An 8,582-nucleotide genomic window follows, 5' to 3' on the forward strand; every position below is an offset into this window, starting at 1 on the left:
AACAACATTCCAGAAGAGCAAAATATATGGAGTTTTAAAATTCATTTGGCAATTGCCCTATTCATGGAAATGCAAGGGATTTTCAAAATAGACAAAACAATCTTGAAAAAGAGCAAAGTTGGAGGACTCACACTTTAAAATTCATTACAAAATGTCGGTGGCCAAGACACTGTTTTGCTAGCATGAGGAAAGACACGTGGATTGATGGAATACAACTAGCAGTCCAGAAACAGAACTCTAAGCAGAGAACAGCAGGGAGGCTCCTCAAAAGAGTAAAAATAGAACTACCCAGTGATCCAGCCATTTCACCTCTGGGTCTATAGCCACAGGAATTGAAATCAGTATCTCAAACAGACATCTGCACCCCAGGTATTGCAGTGTTATTTACTACAGTCAAAACAGGGAAGAAACCTAAATGTCCATTAAAGTTGATTGGGTAAAAAAAGTGTGATGCATACATAAAATGGGGTGCTGTTCCATCAAGGAAGAAGAACCTGCCATTTGGGACAACTGGGATAAAACTAGAGGACGTTATGCTGAGTGAAATAATCCAAACACAAATACTACATGATCCCACTTATTTTTTAAATTTAATTTTCTTTATTGTATCTTTCTTTTTCAGGTGGTTTACAATTAGCAATGTGATCTCATGTTTATGATGAATTCAAAATACTCAAACTCATAAAAGCAGAGAGGAAAAGGGTGGTTTCCAGAGGCTATGGTGAGGAGAAAAAGGGAAATAATAAGAAAAGGTTACTAAATTTCATTTACGCAAAATGAATAATCCCTAGACATCTGGAGTATAACATACTGCCTTTAATTAATAATATAGTACTGTATACTTAAAAACTGAATGCCAGTGTAGATCTTGTGTTAATTGTTTCTCTCTCTGTCTCTCTTTCTCTCTCTCTCTCTCACACACACACACACACACACACACACATACACACATTCACACACACTAAAGAGAATGGGTGGTTTTGGAGGTCATATATACTTATCTCCAAACTCATCAAGTTATATAAGTTAAAATATAAAGCATTTTATATGCCAATCATACTTCAATAAAGAGGCTTACAAACAATAAGTTTATTCATTTATGGTCAATTGATTTTAAACAAGACTGCCAAGACAATTTAATAAGAAAAGAATACTTCCAAATATGGTGCTATGATATGTGATATGAATATCAACCCACCTATGCAAGAGGATAAATTGGATCTTTACTTCAAGCCATATTCAAACACTAACTTGAAATGGACTATGGACCTAAATTAAAGAGCTGAAACTATAAACCTCATTAAAAAACATAGGACTAATTTTATGGCCTTTGATAATCAGTGATTTCTTAACAGCAAAAGTACAGCAACAAAAGAAAAAATAATTAACTGAGTTGTGTCAAAATTAAAAAGTTTTGTATCACAAATGATGTCTCCATAACAGTAAAAAGACAACCCATGAAATGGGAGAAAATATTTGCAAATCACCTACCTGATAAGGGACTTTGTTAATCTATCTTTTGTTATAGGGGCTTAATCTGTTAGAAATATTGGGGTGCTGCAAGAAATCTTGCATATGCTCAAAAGTTACTCAGCCAGGCAAACTCTACTTCTGCAGAAGGGTGTGCTATTGAACAAAGTCTGGAAAGAAAGCACACCTGGGTCGACAGTCCACTGGTTTTTTAACCCTAATGCAGCACTGCTGCTTGCTCTGATAGGAGGAGCTCTGGGTTACAATCTACACAATTGGCTAATTTTAAAATTGGGGAGGCTGTAGGAAGCACTAAAGTTAAGGCTATGATTGGATCTTACCCCAATTTTACATTTAAGGCTAAGTATTATATTCTGAAAACAGACCACCAGACTTTCTATTTCCCCCAAGCATTCCCCCCCCGCCACTTTTTTTAAATACCTTTCAGTCTCATTGTCATTTTTGTTCTTCTAACCTTTCATATTGCCATTCTTTTTTTTTTTTTCTTAGTTTTCGGCAGACACAACATCTTTGTTTGTATGTGGTGCTGAGGATCGAACCCAGGCCGCACGCATGCCAGGCGAGTGCGTTACCACTTGAGCCACATCCCCAGCCCCCCATATTGCCATTCTTCCTAGCCATAGTAACTTTCTGAAGTAGAAAACGCTGATGGTAATGAGTTCTCCCCTTTTTAGCAGTTCAGATAGCTGTCCTGGTGATCAGGGGCACTTGGTAAGGTTCTTTCCAGCTCAATTGAGGCTTGTCTTCTTTCCAGGTTTAAAATCAAGTTGCCAGGTGGGAAGTGATGAAATGCCAACCCCAGAGGAGGAGTCTGAGCAGCAGGTCATGATGATCATACCAGCAAAAAGAAGAGAAAGAAAGAAACACAGAGAGGTCTTAAATTGACTCAGAACAAACTTGTGACACAGAGTTTTTGTGCTAAATATCAGACACTCCTGTATAAAAACCTTCCCTTTATAACCTCCCAACTTTACCTACTTTTGGGAGGACTGATCTAAATGTACGCCTCAAGTTACGTAAGAGAACCACTGTCTTTTCTTTTAAAAGGAAAGACGTGTATGGCTGTGCTTTGGTTGTACTCTCCTGCCAGGTGTTTAAAATCAAGTTGGTCAACACTGACTTTTTCCTATGTGTTGTAAGAGCCAGCTGATATCTATTGGCTATCACTCTTGGGAATTGTGAGAAGCCTCTTGGCTCCTTTCGCCGCCTTCTATCAGTTGTGCCATCTGCCAGGATGGGTCGGAATCTTGCTGACTACATATAACTTCCCTTGGAAGCATCAGGGACATTTCCTTCTCCCATGACCCTGCTCTTTGCAGAATGTGCACTGGTTGGCTTCTGTTGCCTAGGATACTTATGATCCATCTGATCAGGAGGTCAGGGGAATCATGGGATATGCAAGCCCAGAGAAAGGTCATACTATTCCCTCAATCTTGGTTGACCTTAGAGGGCACGGGCCAAAAAATATTGCTGCTTTTTCCTTGGCCCTTTTTCTTCCTTGACTTTGGTCTCCAAATTTTGAACAGCCAGCAGGTAAGATTCACCAGTATTGAAGTCAAACTACTGGGTTTTAACTTCAATGTTTATAATTTTATAGTTACTCCTTCCATTTAATTGGGGTCAATATTAGCACCAGAAGTAAGGTTTATATCCTGTCTGTCCTATAGGTGATGGCTTATTATCTCAAATTAAATCAAGTTGTTCTCTTAGAGGAAGTACTTTTACAAAACACTAACAGGCAACAGTTACAAAATCTTACAGGAAAATATAAAATGAAGTTAACAAGAGCAAAAACATATTCAGTTTGTATAATAGCTACAAACCAAGAAACATGATTTCTATAACATTGCTAATATATCTTTGTTATCTATTTTGCCTCCACAAAGACCCATAAATTTATCAACTCAATCACATACAAAATCCTTTATAAATTTTACTTTCTTTTGAAACTCTTTTACAACCTTAAATACATTTTATAATTCATCCAAACCTTTACTTAAGTTTTAAGTTTTGTACTATATCTCCAATTTTTTATTGAGATCACAGGAATCTTTGCAACAAAAATCTATCCTTTGAGCATAACTTTAAATGGCCTTAAGTCTATCCTACTTTGGTGCCATCCTAACATGCAATAAGGTGAGAGGCAGAGCCTTATATTAGGTGAGGAAAGGCTCTTGATTAATCTTAGGTAAAGTGTTTTTGTTCTGAAGTTGATCTTTGCCTCTTTCGTAGTAAATGTCATTTTACAAAATTTTCATATATTGTTTCCTGAGTCTATGAGAGTATAAGTTTATATAATACATTACATGTGAAAAATGAATCAAACAAAAGCAAAGAGAGCTTTTAATGTTCCTTTTTTGAAAAAAGTGGCAAAATGTTTTTATGTTCCACATTATTAACCTTTAAGTAAATCAGGCTTTTCTGATTACCTTTCAAAAATATTTTTATATTACCATCCCAGTGTACATAGTAGCACAAGATCTTTATATATTGCTTATGAATGACAGGTTATTTTTATGCAATTACAAAATGTTAATGACATAAATAAATTCCCAACTTAATTTGTTATTTTTGTGTAAGTCTGAAAGAGACTATCACTACACACAGCTTTAGTTTGAAGAATATCAGTTTGATAAATTGCTCTCCTAAGTTTTATATTTTAAAAGACTGTTCACTTGGAGAAAATGAAAACATCTCACAGTTACATTGATGTCCTGATATTAACTAAGTTTAACTTTCAAAGGAAATTAGAATATATTATTTAGGGTAACTATAATCAGAGGCCTGCATATGTTAGCAACACTGACAAAAATCAAAGTATAACTTTAAATCTCTTACATGGTTAGGAAACAGTGTTGATGATCAGAAATAGACTTAGTCAAAGCAAATGGATATAAGCCAGGTCTTCATATGACAGTGTGGCCTTCCTATGTCAGATACAATGTATAAAAGAGAGTACTTATTAATTACTTTGCCAATAAACCTACATAGACTTTAATTTTACAAAATTGTACATTAACACTTAAACAAGGCTCAAACAGTTCTCAGATGTATATGTATCTGCTCACACATATTTAAGATGTCAACTATATTGTAATAACCTAAAATAACAGTTGTTTATTTAACCAGTTACAAAGCAATCACTTGAAAAACTTTAAAACAGGTATAAATGCTAATGCATTTAAGACTTAATTTCCCTAAATAATAAAACCTAACAGATAGAAGAAATTATTTTGATAGATAAGAGCAGATTGATGTTTTAAGGAGCCCTTGTTTCTAAACAGAGAATTAGCACATTAAAAGTAAACTTATTAAAAAAAAACACCTTGAATAACTTTAGCTGATTGTGCTGATTGTAGCCAACTTAATCACATACATGAACACTTTGATATTGACCTTCCATAAACCTTTTGGAACTTTAACATTCTACAACTTGTTTACAGCCCTACTCTTGCCCTCTTATATCTTGGATATTAGCATAGGAGTATTCTTTACCATTCCTTCTGATTTTCCATACTAAAATATATTTCCATAAATATAACTTTCTTATATCTGTTTCTAGTTTCAAATCTTTTATTAAATTTATATTCTGAAACAATCCTTAGAAAATTCCTGAGTTTAAACAAATTTCTCCTTTTAAATAAGGTGAAATACTTTGTTTCACAGTACTTAAAACACAACTGAAACACTTTTACTCTTTGCCTAAAGAATTATACCTATTAAAATTTTAACTCTTAGAAACCTTACTTTCAGTGAAAACCCAGAAACAATGCAGTCTTAAACTGTTATCCCATTTACACACAACTTATAAAAACACATCTAATAGATCCAATATATTGTCTTATAGTTTTCAAGAGGCCAAGAATACTTGAATTTATATTTAGCAGTTGCTGTTATTTTTAACTTTGCAAAATAATCAGATGTCTTTTCTAACAAACACATTTATGAAGACTAATCACATTTATATCAAAACTTATTTACACATTTTTAATTTAGGTTGCCCATGAAAACCAGGGTATCATATAAGTCTAGTTAACACTTTAAGTCAGTTATTCCTACAAAGAAAAATCCTTAAGAACAATGGAAATTGCACTTGACATTTATAGAAACTAAATTTTCATGATTGGCTGGTCAGCTAGAAAAGCTTGTGGGTTAATAGTTTAAAAGACATCTTTACTCTTTATCTATTTAACCAATTTAAATTAAATTTTTTCTTAAAGATTTATATTTTAAAAGACTTGTACACGTGGAGAAAATGAATACATCTCACAGTTACAAAAGTCATTTGAATCCATTTTTTTAAAAAATGTATGAACTCTCATTTACTTATACACCAATTTTGGTACCATGTAAATGATAAATAGACAAAAACACATATGTAGGCATACAATACAAGAGTGTGCACAAATATACATAAAAACCTACAGGGAATAAAGATTTTATAACTTTTCCTTGAATAATTGAATAATTGAATAAAAGACAGCAGGAAAAACAGAAGGCTAAAAATTCCATTTAGACAAAACAAGACTAATTGGAATGCAATATTCATTTAGGTGTACAGGTCCAAATGTAAATTCACCATAATAACAATGAACTCAGAGAAGACTGATGTTCTGAAAGAAAAGAAAGAAAGAGAGAGAGAGAAAGAAAGAAAGAAACGATATAGCCGTAATTACTTGTGGAAAGGAGAATATGGAACATCTATCCAGTCACAGTGCACTTTTGGATCAGATTAGAGTAGTCCAGATATTTAAAGAATGTGAGGTTCCATGAGTTCCTCAGGAAAAAGTTCTCAAGGAAATGGAGACTTGTCTCCATGTAAGGATCTTTCCATTTCTCTAGTTATAGCATTTATTTTCTCCTTTTTCCTCCCGTGGTCCTTTGGTCTGTTGTTTCTTATGGTATCTTGAGTGGGGTTCTTTCTTTACCTGGTTTTTAGGACCTGTTTTTCTTTGGTTACTTATTCTATAATGGAGAGCATAATTTTTTAGCCTTATGTCTCTTTTCTCTTCATCCCTTTTTGCATAAACTTTTTGAGCTTCCCTCAATAATTTCTCTAAACTTGTATCCTGCCAATTTTCTAATTTCTGTACTTTTCTTGCAGTATCAGGCCAACCATTAGTCACAAAATGTAGCTTTAACATTTTTTGCCCTAAGTGGTCATCAACATATAATCCAGAATATTTTCTCATCTCTTCCTTCAATCTATTTAAAATTCTGTTGGCCCTTCATTTCTTCCTTGTTTTATATCAAAAGCCTTGCCTATGTTTTGGGATAGAGGGACTGCCTTCCTTGTTCCCTTTACAATTAAATCTCTAAGATCTCTCACGTGTCCCCTATGTATTTAATAATTATTATCTCAGAGGGGCTCTTGATTTGGGAATTTTACAGCAGCAGGTAGGAAGAACCTCAGATCAGGCTGAATGTTCACATCCTCAAGCTGCCGATGCTTCTTTGGGAATCTATTCCTCATTCCTTCAATATTATTCAATATGGACATAAGCTTGATCTGGGCGTAAAGTTGGGGGTTGAGGAATTGGTTTAATTGGTCTGGAACCTCATGTGGTCTCCCAACACATACTGTAGTTCCCATTTAAGTTTTTTTTTTTTTTTTTTCAAATCAGAGCTAGTTAAAGTATAAACACAATTTCTCCCCCTCGGAGCCTCACATTAAGGAAACAGGGTGGATAGAGGAAGGAAAGGAACCAGATTTTTTTCTCTCCCTGGGGAAAGGGGAACTTTGAGTATCCTGTTTGCATTGTTCTAATTTTTTTTTTTTTTCAATTGTCTAGGCAAGGAAGGATTCAAGGCGCTGGGGAGAGGTAGAAGTCCCTGTTTGGGCTCTGGTTTCTCTCCGCCCTCTTCTGAAACCTTCCTGGGGGAAGACAAGTTAAGGGATCCCATTCATTTGATTCTTCCTTTCAAGTCTTTCTAGTTTTGTCCTCATTTTTAGTAAATTTAAGAGGAAAGAGGACTACAAAGAACATAATCTATCTCTGCCTGGCTACCAGACATTTTATCATTTACATATTCTCTCAATAATAGAAATTTGCAACCTGCTTCTGCCCAATCTTTGGCCAAACTACTGAAGGCTTTAAAATAGGTTCCTGAGTCCAAATGAAACAACAGTATTTTTATCATTTTTGCCCCACCCCCTCCCTAGGACTATCTTTCCAATATTTTAACACAAGACCCAAGAAGGCTCTCTGGGGGAATTTTGGTGTCTTTTCCCTGGCCGACATCCTCTTTCTCTAGACTTGAGTTTTTAATGTGGAGGCTCAACTCCCGTTATGGAGATTTCTTGCACTATGTCTTACTCACCCTCAGACAACCTCAGGGATGTCTCAACCACCAAGGAAGTACTTCTTTTTTGAGAATAGATTTTCCTACTTTGGTCCGTTCACAGAATTACCTGGTTGACTGCTCTGCTTACTTGGGCTCTTTGCAGCATTGCCCATCAACTTGGTTTTGAGTCTGTTATTGGCTTCAGCAGTTGCAGGTTTCCCCCCATCACTTTGAGGCCACCACAAAAAGGCAGTGGGATATGTCTCCATGACCCCCTGGGTGGTGTAGTTTTCCAGACAAGCCCCCAAGATTATTGCCTGTTAGAAATATCCAGTTGCCGCAATAAATCAGGAACATGCTCAAAAATTAATCCACAAGGCAAGCTGCACAAGGGGCATGCTACAGGAAAAAAACAATCTGGCAAGAAAGCAGGCCTGGGCAGACAGTCTGCCTGTTTTTATCCCCAGTGCAGGCATTACCCTTTGCTCTCATAGGAGGAACTGGAGTTACAATCTATGCGATTGGCTAATTTTAAAATTGGGTTTGGCAAAAGAAATACTATCGTTAAAATGGCTATAATTGAATCTTACATCCCAATTTTACATTTAAGGCTAAATAGTGTATTCTGGAAATGGACCACAGGACTTTTCTATTTCTCACAATTCCGACCAAGAACCTATAGGGGATTGAAGAAAAATATATTCTTCCCCTACAAATGAATGAACAAAACATGATATTTTTTTTAATAGTGAAGTAGTTTTTGACAATAAAAGGGATGAAGTATTGATAGATGTTATAACATGGAT

General features: G+C 35.2%; 1 long non-coding RNA gene across 4 annotated transcripts; it reads right to left on the minus strand.

Annotated features, from left to right (window-relative positions):
- Positions 1-577: 577 nt before the first annotated feature.
- LOC107155672 lies at positions 578-8,208 on the minus strand. Of its 4 annotated transcripts, XR_007345869.1 has the most exons (5): positions 7,904-8,208; positions 4,817-4,825; positions 4,330-4,418; positions 1,912-2,302; positions 578-716 (listed from the first exon to the last, which is right to left on the minus strand). It is a non-coding gene; the product is annotated as an uncharacterized LOC107155672 (long non-coding RNA). The 4 variants fall into 4 exon arrangements; XR_007345871.1 differs by lacking the exon at positions 4,817-4,825 and having other exon boundaries at positions 7,925-8,207; XR_001505235.2 differs by lacking the exon at positions 4,817-4,825 and having other exon boundaries at positions 7,904-8,207.
- Between the last annotated feature and the right edge of the window lie 374 nt (positions 8,209-8,582).

The sequence above is a fragment of the Marmota marmota genome, unplaced genomic scaffold (assembly GCF_001458135.2).
Source record: "Marmota marmota marmota unplaced genomic scaffold, marMar, whole genome shotgun sequence".
Lineage (NCBI taxonomy): Eukaryota > Metazoa > Chordata > Mammalia > Rodentia > Sciuridae > Marmota > Marmota marmota.